Genomic DNA, 18,803 nt, shown 5'->3' with positions numbered 1-18,803 from the left:
TGAAGGAGTACACTGGAATTGTTGGGGAACTCATCCCAGGATCCCTCAATAAATGACTCTCAAGAGTTGGTAGAAAAGGACTTAGTTCCTCTTAAGCTTTAGTGTGTGGAGCATCTAGAGTTATTTAAAAATTATGAAATCAGAGATGAGGTTCATAATTTGCATTTCTAATAAGCTTCCAGACTAACCCTTGACTCACACTGAGTAGCAAGGCTCTAGCTAGCTCCATGTCTCTCATTTAGGAAAAAGTATGAGGTTTATTGTATACTGTTTATTGTATAAGTTTAGTGGAATTAAACGTCTGCTGCCCATTAAGGTAACCTGCTAAATAGTAAATATTTAATTATTTTTTTCTCTTTATTTTCTTCCTTATTTTTTTTTACCCATGCTCCTGGGCATCAGCATCCAAATAAACTCCTTGGCCTTTCTTGCTTATCTCAGTTTCTTCTTCTGGTGGGGCCCCATCTAAGCAGATGACTCCACCAGCTTCTAGAATGAACAGCCCCACCAAGATGGTGGGACTGTCCCCAGTGCTCAAGATTTTGGCTGCCATGAGGTCATCCTCATGAGTCTGTTCCAGGAAAGTCTCATCTCACTGGGCATGAGGTAGCCCAGGATGAAGTAGTCAGAACTTTGCCTGTATTGATCTTAAAGTGTTTGTAGATGAGGGCATAGCTGGCATCCTTCCCTTGGGGATTTGCCAGGACTGTTACTTTGAGAGAAACTGCTGTTCCTGCCGTAGAAACTCTAGAGCCTATAAACTGAATGTGAACCAAGATTCTCAAGTATTCTGGGCAAGTTTGTCCCTTAAGAGTGAAAAAAACCCCAAAAAGATGAAAATCCCCAAACCTAAGAAGTTAATCATACCTGAGGATTTGTCAGGGATAAGGATTAGGGAGTGGTTCGTCACCTATAGGCTCTCACTCTGAGTTCCTATTCCCAACCTAAGTCCCTTTTAACCTCTTTCCCTGCTGTTGTAACTCTCTCTGTTTCTCATTAACACAAAATTTAAACGTGACTCCTTCTGCTTCACGCCCATCATGATGTTCAGTGTCTTAGACATCTCCTAAAGACCTGAAGTTAAAGGATGAAAATAATTTAGAAAACACTTAAAATTCAGTATCACTAAGATGCCAAACCAATAAGAATCACTGTTATTTTCTCTCACTAAGAATAAGTGTCAAAATCAGTTAAGATTTGGCATCTATTTATGCTGCCAGGCTTCCCATGCTGGTGGCTGGTTCTTCTCTTGGACCCTGGGACCCTCTCTATTTCTCATCTTCTCTGAATCCAAGCCTTCCCTGTATGGTTGTACAGATTGTAGACTGTACAACTCCATGGGGCATGACTCACATAGACTGTAAAAGAAATGACATCTGGAGTTTGTGAAACTCAATAGCTGTGCTTTCTCTCATCCCCAAAAGACTCAGACTCTCCCCCTAGAAAGCCAGGGGAATTAAAATGTTATTATGCTTTTTTCTTTCAACCCCTCTTTTTCAGAAGTGTGTCAGTATCCTAACTTAGTGTTACAAAAGTCTCATTAAAGTATTTACCCCCCCAACACAAAATGAGTAATTCTCTTTCTATGAGAAATTCTATCTTCCTTCTAAGCTCAAATTTTACCCAGCTTCAAAAATTGCAATTTCTCTGTCAACTCCATCTATTTAGTTAGTGAAGGATGACACAGGTCCTATCTAGGCCTTAATCAAACATACCACCATGAAATGGCTGTCTCAGCCATGATCTTGGGCCCTCAGGGCATTCCAGTTCCCTCCAAGACCTTTTGGAGCCAGCTTTTCATTCTGATGTGGCCCTGCTTCCAAGGAAACCTTAGAAAACCCTTCTGTTGGTGATGTCACCTTGGCCTGAATGGAAGCAGTTCTTTACACCTATCATCCCCCAACAAAAAGACAGAAGCCACAGAAGAGTTTGAGACCTAAGCTATTCTCAACCACTAGGAGCAGTTGTAGACCTCAAGTAAATGATTGAATTCCAGAATCCATAACTTATATTCATGCTAGTCATGATGGGTGTGTGTGTGTGTGTGTGTGTGTGTGTGTGTGTGTGTGTAAGTAAACATCAGGCTAGAGATGAAAAATAAAACTCTCACAGGGGTCTAAATAGAGTAACCAGCTCTGTAACCTTTGGGAATTTACTTAATTTTTTAATGGACATGATGATTTCTACCTTTCAAGGCTCTTTTGAGGATTTAGCAAGCTAATGTTTGTAAGGTTCTTAGTACTGGATCTGACAAGTAATAAGTTCTCCAAAAAAATTCTATTGTCATTTTGAACCTCTAAATCTGTGCTTGTGAGGGGTGTGGCATCATGATTTAGCCTGGGTAGCTTTCCTTAAATAACTTGAATCCACCCAGCAAAAGTAAACATCCAATGAAGAAGTACTCAAAAATCCTAAGTGGCATGTGTAGCACACCCCTCTTGATAGAACAGTGACCCCATAGTGTAATTAACCACAACATCTTCCTGTGGAACTCCTGGGAGGCATGGGACCAATGGCAGAGGCTCAGGCCCTATAGGGTGTGACATTATCCACAGATGGAATCCTAGTCTCTTATCACCATTTTTGATAGTAGCCAGCTATATCTGCTACAGCTGCCCTGCATTACCTCAATACAATAAGACAGCCAATTATTTAGCCCTCAATGACCAATCACGCATGGTTGAAACATAAGATTGTATTTGGAATTGTTTACTTTCTAGGTGAAAATTAACACTGAAAGTATCTTGGAAAACCTTTACCCATATCGAAACCTGAGTCATTCTTTTATCTGCCTGGTCTTTGTACCTACTTTACTCTTTTGATTCTAAGAATGTACTCTTATCTGTCTTTTTACTCTGGCTTTCTTTCACTTTTTTTTTTCACCTTTAGTATTCTTTTGGTACTGTCTTGTTTGTCAGGTCTGTGTCCTCCACTCTCAAAGGACTCACTAATCATGGAAATACTGTGTTTGTGTTTTGTGGGTCTGCGTGCCTGCTCTAGCAGACCTTTCTACTTGGTGTGACCAATCATTTACTCAGCCGTCATTTAGGCTTTTAGTGTTTCAGGTATAAACTAAAATTTCAGGTCACGTTCTTCTTTGTCTTTATAAACTGGGGAAGCAAAACCTCAATGCAGACAAGTGAACTAATATCCATAAGGCTCTTAGAACACGGTCAATAAATTATTATTGAAATTATCTGACACTGGTAGTTATATTGACTATATCGTAGTACTCACATGTTTTTCTCCATGTTTAATATTGTAAACATTAGCTATTTAAAAAATATGTGTTATGAACAGTGGAATACCTTAGGCTATTTTTGGCTTACTGTCTACATTCTTGAATGTTGGCTATACCTTAAAGAGTGGCTGCGTATTAAATGTTATAATTCGTATGACTTTTTATTGTTGTGAAGATTTGTTTTTTGAACCTAGTGAATCAAATTTTTATTTACAATGTAAAATCAAAATGTGTACCCTAAAAATGATAATAATGTGCACATGTAACATTGACTATTTGTCTTAAATACTTTCTATATATTAACATTTTTACTTCACAAAAATGTTGGTACCAGTATCATCTCATTTTGTAGATAAAGAAACTGATATACAGAGTGGTTAAGTAATATGACTAAGATCCCAGAGTTTGTTTGTTTGTTTATTTATTTATTTATTTTTTGTCTTTTTGCCTTTTCTAGGGCTGCTTTCATGGCACATGGAGGTTCCAGGCTAGGGGTCTAATTGGAGCTGTAGCTGCCGGCCTACGCCAGAGCCACAGCAACGTGGGGCTGAGCCGGGTCTGTGACCTACACCACAGCTCACGGCAATGCCAGATCCTTAACCCACTGAGCAAGGGCAGGGATCGAACCTGCAACCTCATGGTTCTTAGTTGGATTTGTTAACCATTGCGCCACGACGGGAACTCCAGATCCCAGAGTTTAGTAATTGACAGTGTTGAGGTAGAAACTTAGCCAATTTGGTTCCTGTAAGCAGACATTCTACCACTCAATATGCTGAGTATATGCTGTATTCTATACATTTTATCAGAAAGTAATCTTTTTAGTTTTTATCATCACTGAATTCAAAACAATACCAAAAAAATACCAAGAAATCCAGTAGATCTTAATGGAAACATATCACATCAACTTTATTAGACTGATCTTTAGGGAGTTTGTAGATAAGGAAGGGAAGATTTTCAGGAAGAATGAAAAATAATGAGATATTGGAATATTAGAAGAAACACATTGGCACATACATATCTGTCAATGTATAATAATGACAATTATATATTATATATACACATTTTATATTGGTTATATATTTTATATTAATTATTATATTAATAATTTCTGCTTCTTGAGTGCTTACTGTGTGCTGGGCACATGTATCTTTAATACTTTCAGCAAACTTATGACAAGTGTGCTATTATTATATCAATTTTCAGATGAGGAAACTGAAGCTATTAAAGAATTGGGCTGGTGTTGAAACTCAATTTAACTTCAGAAACTGTGCTCTTAACCACTGTGTTTTTCTATCCCCCTAAATATGTATATATACTTATTTACACACATAAATAACAGTATATGTATTCATATATAGTACATTTTATGATACAAATATTACATATAAAGTTTAAAATTGCTTTAAACATATTTCCCTATAAAATTAATATCTGTAAGTTCAGGATGTATTTTTGCCCTCTATATTTGAACCATGCCCATGTTTATTTTGGTCTCATGAATAAAATCTGTTACTGGTACTTACTAAACTTGATTTTTTTTTTTTCTTTTTGGCCGCACCTATGGCATGTAGAAATTTCTGGGCCAGGGATTGAACCTGCACCACAGCAGTGACCTGAGCTGCTGCAGTGACAATGCCGGATCCTTAATCTACTGTCCTGCCAAGGAACTCAGCTAAACTTGAATATTTTATGGATTCACTTAAAAGGAATTCTCATGGACCTTTAGTATTTACATAAATAATTTTCTATCATAATGTTACTATTAAATAAATATTTAATTATGTATACATACCTCATACTTTTAGTTCCTAAAATGATTTTAAGATACGTTTTACAACGCAATGGAATTCAAATTAACAACACAAGTTTCATGTGACAATGATATTCTACTGAAATGTTGCCATTTGAGACATCGGTGTGTGAAGACTTATATAAAATATACTCTTTAGAGCTTATCATGGCATAAGTACCATGCTTTGTGGGATGAAACATCCTTTTACCACTTTGTTGTTGTTGTTGTTGAAATGACTATGAAATCTTCATTCACACAGTGGGCAGAGGCAGCCTTTGGCCTTGGTGTGAATGCAGCTTTCAGGTATTCAGTGTCTGCCTTTGTTTGTTCCTCTAAAATAATGCTACTTGGTGCAAATTGATTGTAGATGTGAACACAAACGGTTACCTGCAGTGACTTGTCAGAACTTGGTCGGAGGGAGGCCAAGGGGGTCGTGCAGATGACACTAATGAGCTTCTCCTCTATCTACACTCCCTCTCTCTGATCTCTCGGTTTTAAATACCATCCATTGACTGACAGACAACTCCCAATTTATATTTGTGGCCTGGCCTGCTCCTCTAAGCTCCAGGCTTGAGTATCTAACTGCCTTGTGGACATTTCCACTTAAGACTTTTAAGTGGCAGCTCAGAGTTAACAAGTTAACTTTAATTGTTTGGGTTTCTCCTGATTTCCCTGACCTGCTCCAAACTGTTCACCCAGCATTCTTCTCCATCTGGAGAAAGGTGACAGTTCCAGTCTTTCTGTTTCTCAGTGTCAAACCTGAGTCATCCTTTACCTTTTTCTTTTTGTCTCTTCTTAAATCCAATCAGCCTGAAAATGCTGCTAGCATCAGGGTACATCCAGACTCTGAACTCTTCTCACCACCTTCAGTGCTACCTCTCAGGTCCAAAATGCTGTCACTTGCCTGGATTATTGAAGGAGCCTCCTAATTAGTCTCTGTGCTTTCACCCTGGCCTTCTTGACTAGGTAGTGCAGTGTACGTATTCTGCACAGCAGTGAAAGTGTTACTTAAAAGTAAAACTTATGGTAGATTACTAGATCATTCCTTTTTTTCCTAACCCATCAAAGGCTCTCATCTCAGAAGGAAACCCAGACCCTCACTGTGCTCTACGAGGCTTGACCCTTACCCTTGTACTTTACACGTTCAATTCCAGCCACGCTTTCCCTCAAACCTCCAACAGAGAGCGTCTCGGAGCCTTTGCACTGCTGGACCCTTTGCTGACAATCCTGTTGCCTCAGATGGCCACCTGGTTTGCACTCCCACATTCTGCCTCTGCTTAGATGTCACTTTATCAGCGAGGCCTTCCTTGACCATCCTGTAAAATGTCTTGACCCCAGCCTACCTCCTCCTCTTTACTCCCTCACATACTTTGATTTTTTTTCCCCACTGTACTTATCGTTTATCACTGTATATTATTCATATATACTATTCCGTGTGTGTGTGTGTGTGTGTGTGTGTGCATGTAAATTGCTTATTGCCTGTCTCTTTCTACTTGGGAATATAAGGTTCATGAAGGCAGGGACTTAGTTTTTCCTTAGTACCTAAAATACTGCTTGACATTTAGTATGTGTGTAACAAAACCTTTGTTGAGTGTATCAGTGAATACTTCATTTTTTATAATTATCACCAGAACAAAAGCGAAAGGAAATATTATTAGAGAGAGGATTCAGATCAAAGGATGAAAATAATGTATATCAGATTGGGACACAAAGGATCAAACTATTAAGTGCATTTTAAATTTTGTAAAATATCAGAAATATTTACATCTCCAGTTTTCATTTTTATGGATTGTAACTTTTTTTGGGTTTTGCAGTTGAATATGAACTTTTAACTTCTCCCAAATCTTGGCCTCTTATGCTCTGTGTAAATATTTACAGCTTATTTGAAAGGTACAGTGTGACCGCCGATACCATGCTGGGGTGTTAATGTAGTTAAGATTCTCTGAGAAAAAGGCCACTTTGTAAATCAGCCACTCCCCAGATTTTCCCTTGGAACTCATCCAAATATTGACATTACTTAGTCTGTGAAATTTCCTGGACTTAGAGGAGAACCAGTAGCTGGTGGAATCAGAGCCCTGATATGCAGTGAAGATTAACATTCACAGGGAAGCGTGTCTGCTGAACTGTGTAACAGCTCTCCATGTAGGAAACTAGAATGGAGTCCGCAGAGCAAATAATAGTGGTGATTAAACCGATAAGCTGAGACACAGGGGAAGAAAGTACAAACTGAAGTTTCAGCAACAGGTGTAAGGCACATCGTCTTTCCTTTCCTGGTATTCTTAGGAAAGAAATAAGATAGCTTAATTACATGATTAGAGTAGTCAAAGTCCAGCTGGAATCCCATAGTTGCTACCTGTTGCTTGCTTAGCTTTCTTTTCTCTTTTCAAAGGTGTCGAGATCTTTAGATTGTTACAGTGTACCTTTTCTATATCTTATAAATTTTTAGCGAAGTGCTGTTAATATAGAATTAAACGAAGGCTATCCTCACATTCTGCTGGGTCTTTTATCCCCTACTATAAATTAATGACAAAGTAATTTTCACATTAGTATAGATGAAAATGTATATGCATTCTAATTATATATAACAGCATACATTCATAAATATATAATGTGTTGTTATATAATTTATTAACACATGTTTTATATATTTGTTTGTACTGCAAAAGTGTTATGAAAATAAGGGAGGAAACCATGATTTGATTTTCATGCATAAGAAAAAGAATCTCTTCTTTTAAATGGAAAATTGAATCATGTAAAATTATACCTCAATGTTGTAGGAAGCATCCTATTATATATATAAGCATATCTTTCTTTCCTCCCTTCCTTTCTTTCTTCCTTCCTGTTTGAATAGATATTGATCGAATACCCTCATATGCCAGGCAATAAACATAAAAACTCAGACCTGGAGATGGTGTGAAAGTTAATTTAGCAATCCTAGGCCATCCTGGAGTAGCTTCTTAAATGTACACTGGAAATTAAGAGTCAGCCTGCATCTGACTTTTTTTTTTTTGTCTTTTTGCTATTTCTTGGGCTGCTCCTGTGGCATATGGAGGTTCCCAGGCTAGGGGTCTAATTGGAACTGTGGCCGCCAGCCCACACCAGAGCCACAGCAACGCAAGATCCGAGCCGCATCTGCAACCTACACTACAGCTCACGGCAACGCCAGATCGTTAACCCACTGAGCAAGGGCAGGGACCGAACCCGCAACCTCATGGTTCCTAGTCGGATTTGTTAACCACTGCGCCACGACGGGAACTCCTGACTTTTAAGTTGGACATGGGGAAGAAGAGGCCCATTTTCATGAACTTTGGATCCTGGTAGTTGGGCTTTTTCCAGGGTAAGGGGCTGCATTCATTTCCCAAGGGAATCTTAATCACTTCTTAGTTAGGCCTCAGAGATTTCAAGAACCCAAACTTCGTGTCTCTCTTATTTTAACAAATGTACCCACATTCTCTATCTCTACCTCTATGTCTATCTATCTATCCACGTCTCTCTGTCTCTCCCTCTCTCTCTCTCTCATCTATCTTTCTACCTCTTACAGCTTATTCTTCTTCTCAGGTTCTAGACTTGGTTTATTTGTTCCTCTATTCCTCCTCTGAATTCCCTGTTTCAGTTTACAATGTTATCAACTTATGTTTCATATTGTTGCAAATTGTTTTAAAGGGAGTGTTATATACTGACTCAATATGAAAATAAATGCCTTCCTGTCAGAGGTCTGAAAAGATAAAGATAGGTTGAAAACTGCCCTAAGGTTGGATGCACTAGAAGATTAAATATTTTAAAAGAAATTAAATAGGCTTATTAACTTATTTTCCAGACCATTAGCTAGACAGAAAGTAGAAGGCAAGTATTTCCCCACTTACTTGATCATCTGTTCCAAAATCTAAGTGGAGTCCAAGGTTGTATATCCTATTGCTCATGTTTCCTAGTATTATAACCTTCACATCAGTTTCTTTTCATGGGTTTACATAGGGTAGATTGCTACTTGAGAGAGCGCTCAGTTTTAAAATGTGTTCAACAAGAAAAAAGTACCCTTACATTTTAATGTAAGGGTACTTACATTAAATTTTAATTCTAGGCAAAATGTTTTTGTGGAAAACCTGAAAGTCTGAACCTTGTATGGGTTTCCCACAGCACTAAAAGAAGATAGAGTTCTTGACTGAAACTGACCTGTATTTAAGTTGAGATTGAGTGCTTTATTAGTTCTGTTTGGAATCCTCCTTGAAGACTTGTCCATCATAGTCAAGCCCAGGGCTCAGAGTTTCTAAAAAAGATTTTAGCCTGTTAAAAAATACATTGTATGGTAGCACTTAACAGTCCTTGAGAAAAATGATACATGCAAGATATGATGGATTTTAGAAATTATTCCAGCACCCTCTAGTTAGTGTTCTTTTACTTATTCTGTTATAAATCAGGCGTTTGCAATTTTGACAGCTAATTTTTTTTTCCTTGTCAGCTGAAACTTGACGCAGCCTCTTAACTGTGAGCAAACTGGAAATAAAGATTTTTCTTAAGATACTGATATATATTTCCCTTAGCATTATAGATTGAATTGCTGAATTGGTGTATCTTTTTGGGCTAATGTACTTTGTGGTAAAATTTCTTCCTCCCCATTTGGAATACAATTTATTTAAAAATAAAATTTGTGGGGGGGCGGAGAAAGATGTGGAGAAGTAAAAGGTCACGCACACCATCTCCCACAAACACATCAAAAAACACACATCTGCATGTGAAACTATTCACACAGAACATCAACTGAATGCTGGCAGAAGAACTTAAACCTCCAAAAAGGGCAAGAAACTCTAGACATAACTGGGTAGAACAAAAGAAAAAAAGAGAGAGAAAAGGAATCAGGATGGGACTAGCATTCCTGAGGGGAGCTGTGAAGGAGAAAAGGAACCCATCTCCCGGGAAGCCACCTAACTGACGAAAGATTGGCTGAGTCTGTGGGACCTCAAAGTCGTGGAGAAAAGCACAGCAACTGGACTGAGAACAGCAAAGCAGAGTGAGAGCCACACAGACCATCTGAACCACTGGCCTGGACACCACAGCCTGAGATGCTTGGGCACGGGGTGGGCACTGAGACTCAGGCTCCAGAGGTCAGTCCCGGGGAGAGAACTGGGGATGGCATGAGGGGCTAAGGAGCAGTGTGTTGCGGGCTAAGGAGGGGAACACTGCAGCAGCAGGAACCCAGGAGAAAGTCTGGGACTGGCAGGAGAGGCAAGGCACCATTGTTGGGGAGGGGAGAGAAGGAGGGGCAGGCCGCCATAGGAAATTCCCTGTGCTGGAGTGTGTGCCTGCCCATGGGCTTAGAGGGTGGGGCGGCTCTGCAGAGTCTAATGGTGGTGAGAAGCCTCTTGCTCATTTAGGGGAGATTAGGTGCTTCTTGTGCAGGCTACCAGTGGCCAGGCACCTATTGTGTGGGCTAAGGGCATAAGGGGGCTAAGTGCAACGTGGTGCCTCTTGCATGAGCTACAGGTGGCAGGTATAGACTGTGGTGGTCATCTCAGAGGCCAGAGGGAGTTGTGGCTTGCCATCACTAGGGGCCTGTGAGTGGGCTCCACCAGCGACCCCAGTCATCTCGGGTTGGCAAAAAAGAAAAAAAGAGGGCATTATAACCAAGCACCACACATGGTTGCTCTTACTCCCTGGGAATATACCTACCCTGCAGCTGCCACTGCCAAACGCTCTGGGTGGTGCCCAGACACTTGGTCACTGTCCCTTCCCAAGACCCTACAACTAGGAGCAAATGGTGCAGCACCTCCTGTGAGACAGGGTGCTTCTTATGTGGTCTGCAGATGGTAGGGGAAAACTGCCTCAGTTATCCCTGATTCCAGAGGTGGGTGTGGCCCACTGCCATTGGAGATATCTGAACAAAAATTGCTTGCAGCCACATTCACCTAAAGGCCACCACAGAAGAGGGCATTGTGACTGAACGGCACCTGTTGGTGCTCTCGCACCCCCGGGAACACACCCACCCTGCTGCTGCCACTGCCAAACATTCTGGCCAGTACCCACATACCTGATCTCTGTCACTTCCTAGGATTATGCAACCAGGGGCACCCTTTACAACACCTCATATGTAGGCTAAGTGAGACAGGTTGCTTCATGAATGGTCTACTGGTGGCGGGGGCAAAGCATTGCAGTTATCACTGACTCTAGAGATGGTCATGGCCTGCTCCCAGTAGGGGTCCCTGAACAGGCACCACCTGCAGTTCCAATCACCTCAGAGGAAGGCATTGCAATCAAACACAAGCTGTTGTTGCTCTCATTCCCCTGGGAACTCGTGCACCCTGCTGTTGATACTGCCAAATGTTCTGGTCACCTTGAAGATCTGCCTAGAGCTTATTACCACTCCCCAGGGCCCTGCAACTAGGAGTAGCCTGTGCCACCTTCCTTCAGGTCCTTGCTGCTATTGAGAGCCCAATGACCAGGCACTGACTGCTGGCCCTACCCATTGCCTCCTTCTCCCTGAAAACACACTGAGCATCCTGGGAAAAACAGCCTACTCACACGGAAGAAAGAGACAGCAAATATTCAAACTCCCACACCAAAAATAAATAGTAACCCCCCCCCACCCAGTATTCCTGCATAGAAGTAGCCTTACAAGACTATAGTTTGGCTTCCCCAAACTCACAAAAAAAGAAAAACACAAGCAGGATGAAGAAGAACAGAAACCATTCCCAGTTAAAGGAACAGGAGAATTCACCTAAAGCAGTCAACAAGGAAAGAGACCTCTGCAGTCTGTCAGACATTGAGTTCAAAAGGGAGGTATTGAAAATACTGAAGGAATTAAGAGAGGATATGAACAGTAATGCAGATTCCTTAAGAAAGGAACTAGAAAATATAAGGAGGAGCCAAGAAAAACTAAATGTCAATGGACTAAATGCTCCAATCAAAAGACACAGAGTGACATATTGGATAAAAAAGTAAAAACCTCCAATATGCTGCCTACAGGAAACTCACCATAGAGCAAAGGACGCATATAGATTGAAGGCGAGGGGATGGGAAAAGATATTTCATGCCATTGGATAAGATGGGAAAGCAGAATTTGCAATACTCATATCAGACAAAATAGACTTTATAATGAAGGCCATTAAGAAAGACAAAGAAAGACACTATTTAATGGTTAAAGGATCCATTCAAGAAGAGGATATTACAATCGTCAATATATATGCCCCTAATATAGGAGCACCCAGATACCTACAACAAATACTAACAGACATAAAAAGAGAAAACAATGGGAATACAATCAGTAGGAGACTTTAACACCCCACTCACAACAATGGACAGATCCTCTAAAGAGAAAATCAATAAGGCAAGAGAAATCCTAAATGACACAATAGAAAAGTTAGACTCAGTTGACATTTTCAGGACATAACATCCAAAAAAAATCAGAATATACATTCTTCTCAAGTGCACATGTTAAATTCTCAAGAATTGAACACATACTGGGGTACAAAGCTAACCTCAACAAATTTAAGAATATAGAAATTATTTCAAGTATCTTCTCAGACCACAATGGCATGAAACTAGAAATCAAACACAGGAAGAGAAGTGAGAAAAAACTTACTGCATGGAGACTAAACAACATGATACTAAAAAACCGATGGGTCAATGAGGAAATCAAGAAGGAAATTAAAAAATACCTTGAGACAAATGGTAATGAAGACACATCCACTCAAAATCTGTGGAATGCTGTAAAAGCAGTGCTAAGAGGGAAATTCATAGCAATACGGGCCTTCCTCAAAAAGAAGAAAGATCTCAAATTGACAACTTAACCCAACACCTAAAAGAATTAGAAAAAGAAGAACAAACAAAACCTAAAGTCAGCAGAAGGAAGGAAATCATAAAGATCAGAGGAAATCAATAAAGTAGAGATTAAAAAACAATAGAAGAAATCAATAAAACCTAGAGCTCATTCTTTGAAAAGGTAAACAAAATTGACAAACCTCTGGCTAGACTCACCCAGAAGAGGAAAGAAAAAACCCAAATAAACAAAATCAGAAATGAAAAAGGAGAAGTCACAATGGATACTACAGAAATACAAAAAAGCATAAGAGAATACTATGAACAAATTTGACAACCTGGAAGAAATGGACAACTTTCTAGAGACTTACAGCCTGCCAAAACTGAATCAAGAAGAAATAGGTCAACTGAACAGACCAATCACTAGAAATGAAATTGAATATGTCCTAAAAACCCTCCCTATAAATAAAAGTCCAGGACAAGATGGTTTCACAGGTGAATTCTACCAAACATACCAAGAGGAACTTACACCCATCTTCCTTAAACTTTTTCAAAAGGTTGAAGAAGGAACACTCCTAAAGACATTCTATGATGCCAACATCACCCTAATTCCAAAACCAGACAGAGATACCACCAAAAAAGAAAACTATAGGTCAATGTCTTTGATGAATATAGGCATAAAAATTCTCAACAAAATTTTAGCCATCCGAATCCAACAACACATCAGAAAGATCATACACCACGACCAGGTGGGATTCATCCCAGGTGCACAAGGGTGGCTCAACATATGCAAATCAATCAACATCATACACCACATTAACAAAAGAAAAGTCAAAAACCACAAGATCATCTCAATAGATGCAGAAAAAGCATTTGACAAAGTCCAATATCCATTCTTGATCAAAACTCTTACCAAAGTGGGTATAGAGGGAACATACCTTAACATAATCAAAGCCATTTATGACAAACCCACAGCAAATATGATACTCAATGGATAAAAGCTGAAAGTCTTCCCACTAAAATCTGGAACAAGACAAGGATGCCCACTCTCACCACTGCTATTCAACATAGTATTGGAAGTCCTAGCCACAGCAATCAGATAAACAAAAGAAATAAAATGCATCCAAATAGGAAGAGAAGAGGTAAAACTGTCACTGTATACAGATGACATGATGCTATAAAACCCTAAGGACTCAACCCCAAAACTACTTGAACTAATCAACAAATTCAGCCAAGTAGCAGGATATAAGGTTCACATTCAGAAATCAGTTGCATTTCTGTATACTAACAATGAAATATTAGAAAAGAAATACAAGAATACAATACCTTTTAAAATTGCACCCCCCAAAAAATCAAATACCTGGGAATAAACCTGACCAAGGAGGTAAAGGACTTATATGCTGAGAACTATAAAATATTAATCAAGGAAATTAAAGAAGATGTAAAGAAATGGAAAGATATTCCATGCTCCTGGGTTGGAAAAATTAATATTGTAAAAATGGCCATCCTGCCCAAAGCAATCTACAGATTCAATGCAATCCCTATCAAATTACCCATGACATTTTTCACAGAACTAGAACAAACAATCCAAAAATTTAGATGGAACCACAAAAGACCCAGAATTGCCAAAGCAATTTTGAAGAACAAAAACCAAGCAGGAGGCATAACTCTCTCAGACTTCAAGCAATATTACAAAGCCACAGTCATCAAGACAGTGTGGTACTGGTACCAAAACAGACATACAGACCAAGGGAACAGTATAGAGAACCCAGGAATAAACCCAGACACCTACAATCAATTAATCTTTGACAAAGGAGGCAAGAACATAAAATGGGAAGAAGACAGTCTTTTCAGCAAGTATTGCTGGGAAACCTGGACAGCTACATGTAAATCAATGAAACTAGAACACACCCTCACACATACATGAAAATAAACTCAAAATGGCTTAAAGACTTAAATGTAAGACAAGACACCGTCAAACTCCCAGAAAAGAACATAGGCAAAACATTCTCTGATATCAACCTTATAAATGTTTTCTCAGGACAGTCTCCAAGGCAACAGAAATAAGAGCAAAAATAACCCCATGGGACCTCATCAAACTGAAAAGCTTTTGCACAGCACAGGAAACCAAAAAGAAAACAAAAAGACAATTTTCAGAATGGGAGAAAATAGTTTCAAATGATGCAACGGACAAGGGCTTAATCTCTAGAATATATAAGCAACTTATACAACTCAATAGCAAAAAAAGCCAACAACCCAATTGAAAAATGGGCAAAAGACCTGAATAGCCATTTCTCGAAGGAAGATGTACAGATGGCCAACAAGCACATGAAAAAATGCCCAACATCCCTGATTATTAGTGAAATTCAAATCAAAACTACTACGAGATACCACCTCACACCAGTCAGAATGGCCATCATTAATAAGTCCACAAATAACAAGTGCTGGAGGGGCTGTGGAGAAAAGGGAACCCTCCTGCATTGCTGGTGGGAATGTAAGCTGGTACAACCACTATGGAGATCAGTATGGAGGTACCTTAGAAATCTATACATACTACCATATATGACCCAGCAATCCCACTCGTGGGAATGTATCTGGACAAAACTTTCCTTAAAAAAGACACATGTATGTTCATTACCTGCATGTTCATCACCCGCATGTTCATTGCAACTCTGTTCACAATAGCCAAGACATGGAAACAACCCAAATGTCTATTGACAGATGATTGGATTAGGATGATGTGGAATATATACACAATGGAATACTACTCAGCCATAAAAAAGAAATAATGCCATTTGCAGCAACATGGATGGAACTAGAGACTCTCATACTGAGTGAAGTAAGTCAGAAAGAGAAAGACAAATACCATGTGATATCACTTATATCTGGAATCTAATATACAGCACAAATGAACATTTCCACAGAAAAGAAAATCATGGACTTGGAGAATAGACTTGTGGTTGCCAAGGGGGAGGAAGAGGGAGTGCAGTGGTTGGACAGCTTGGGGTTAATAGATACAAAGTAATGCCTCTGGAATGGATTAGCAAAGAGATCCTGCTGTGTAGCACTGGGAACTATGTCTAGTCACTTATGATGGAGCATGATAATGTGTGAAAATAGAATGTGTACATGTATGTGTAACAGGGTCACCATGCTGTACAGTAGAAAAAAATTATATTGGGGTAATAACTATTAAAAGAATAACAAAAACTAAAAAATAAAATAAAATAAAATTTGTGTCCATTATAAGCAAAATAGCATAGGTGTTATTTTAAAGCAAACTAGTAGTGAAAACTAGGAATTTTTAACAGACCTGCAGTAGGGGGGTTATTCTACTCTCTTTATTTCTGCTGAGGAGGCTCTGAGGTAGGATGGGCCAATTTCAGCATGTGTTAGAATTATACCTTTATTTGAGATCATGGAATCTTCTAGTTGAAATGACTTTTGGGGAGCATCTATTTCAACTCCTCTCATTTACAGTTGAAGGGATCTTTGGGGAAAGTTACTCCCCAAACTCTTTTGTAAAAACAGTCCTACGTTGTTGTCGTTACTCAGTTCCCTGCCAGGCAAATCTTTGTTAGGAATTTAACAGTTCCACAAATAGTTGGCAAACTTGATATTCTTATTTGTTGGCAGGTCATCATATCCAGGAAATAATTTTCCCTGGGAGTTTTCAAAATGTAACACATGGAACCTGTCTTCACTAAAATGACTGGAATTCTTACAGAAATGGAGACATTTGGAATCTCAGTTGTAATAAAACACAGTATAATGTTACATGAGCTAGGATGTAGCACAGGCCAAATTCCATTGCTTCTTCATCCATCTCTTTAAACCCTACCTTCCTTTCTTTTTTCTTTTCCTAGCTCACTTTTGTCTCTGAAGGACTTATTTTCTTGGACAACATATTTCATCCCTTTGGGCAGCTTCCACTCACTTTCTTTTTCTGCCTCTATTGTGCAATCTTTCCACCCTAGACTAAGCCTGTTCAGTTCCAATGTACACACACATATACACATACATGCCTATGATACATACCAAGTTGTCTTGTCATCTAGTTTGGTTAAATCTTTTGGAAAGTTTGCTCTATAATGGATATCTCTTTTTTACACTATGTACGTCTAGAAAACGTATGTAGAGAGATGGCTGACATTTATTTGATTTCACTCATGTTACATAGTAAAGCCAGAAGTGCTCAGTTAAGATCTGACTCCTTGTTAACTTTTTAAAGATCGCCTTAATTCTTTAGTCCCAGTTTGAGTAATGAAATACCAAATGGCTGAATTAGCAGATGTTGACAGATCATGTCATCTTCTCTTTGTAGATGGAAATGGTTAATAATTTAATGTAAATATCCTATAAAATTTGGGAAGAGATAATCTTTTTTCTTGTTTGTAGCCTTATCATAACTTCTGCCATAATGAGCAGACATTTAGACCAGTAATTTAATGAAAATGTTAATAAAATTATTAATATCATGTGAGGCATTTTAGTGTATTATCTCAAATATGATATAGTAGAAAATATTAAACAGCCATTTTGTAAACAGAACTCAATTTTTAATGGGTTAGAATACAGATGGAAAGAAATATCAAAATGGGTTAATAGTGTTATAATAGTTGATCCTTTTAAAGCAGACTGCACTGTCTTAAAGTTATATGCTTATTAGATCTCAGCATTCTAATTTTATATATGACAGAAATCCTATTAACACAAAAATATATGAGTATTGATTAATAATATTCAGCCTATGGATAGTTAACATTTTCACAAAGAGGAAGAAATCCTGTTTAGCATTTAAAAGAATTACCTTAATTTTTAGATTTTAGAATAGTAAGTAGAAGATTGTGTCAATGTTTGCCTGCTGTTTTATAAAATTAAAAAAATGCCTGTTTTTGCCTTTTCTTTTTTTAATTTTTATTTATTTATTTATTTATTTATTTATTTATTTTGTCTTTTGTCTTTTTTGTTGTTGTTGTTGTTGCTATTTCTTGGGCCGCTCCCACGGCATATGGAGGTTCCCAGGCTAGGGGTCCAATCGGAGCTGTAGCCACCGGCCCACGCCAGAGCCACAGCAACGCGGGATCCGAGCCACGTCTGCAACCTACACCACAGCTCACGGCAACGCCGGATCATTAACCCACTGAGCAAGGGCAGGGACCGAACCCGCAACCTCATGGTTCCTAGTCGGATTCGTTAACCACTGCGCCACGACGGGAACTCCCTGTTTTTGCCTTTTCAGATTAAGCATATCGGTCAGAATTTCATCTTCCCAATATTAATTGTATACTACTCCTGTATCTTTACTAAGATAAATTTGTTTCAAAAAATGAAAGTAAATTATTTAAATCTTTTGCAATTAAACATTGGTAAGAGAGTTGAGTTACAATAGTGCTAAACTCTTTGAAATGAAGTGACACCAGTAAGAGTTGTTGATTAGAATCTTCTTCACGTACTTATAGTGACTTAATGGAATGTGTATGTTTATTAACAGTGATGATAAATATAGTCATTGAAGTAGGATGTCATCCAATTCTTAAATTAACTGGAATGCATAAGAACTTTCAATATGTGAATTTTCATTGTATAACCTAATACACTCCTGAGTCTAGTCTGTATGGAGCTTTGCTTTGGAATTGACTCATAAATATTATGCTTTTGGATGAGGGCATTTGGGTCTGCCAGTAACTAAACCCCTGAAGGGAAGTCTAATATCTTGGTGGTTACTGAACTTTACTCCTAAATTTAAAGTGATTCAATGAGGAGTTACCTTTTAATATGTAATATTTATTGCTTTAAAAACTGAAGTAAGTGCTCTTCTTAGCCTATTATTAATGAATTGAGAGTTCAGCCTAATCTTCACAGACTGTTTAAACCAAGCACCTAGTGATATTTAAACTCACTATAATATTTCACTTAAAATGAATACCAGAGGTGGAAGCTCTAGGATTGTAAGAAATCCGCAGTTTCTACGCACAGGTCTTTATTTTTTTTTACACTATGCCAAATCTTTATAATTTA

Source organism: Phacochoerus africanus, chromosome 3 (assembly GCF_016906955.1).
Source record: "Phacochoerus africanus isolate WHEZ1 chromosome 3, ROS_Pafr_v1, whole genome shotgun sequence".
Lineage (NCBI taxonomy): Eukaryota > Metazoa > Chordata > Mammalia > Artiodactyla > Suidae > Phacochoerus > Phacochoerus africanus.
The sequence above is the reverse complement of the archived record's forward strand: the minus strand, read 5'-3'. Positions refer to the sequence as shown.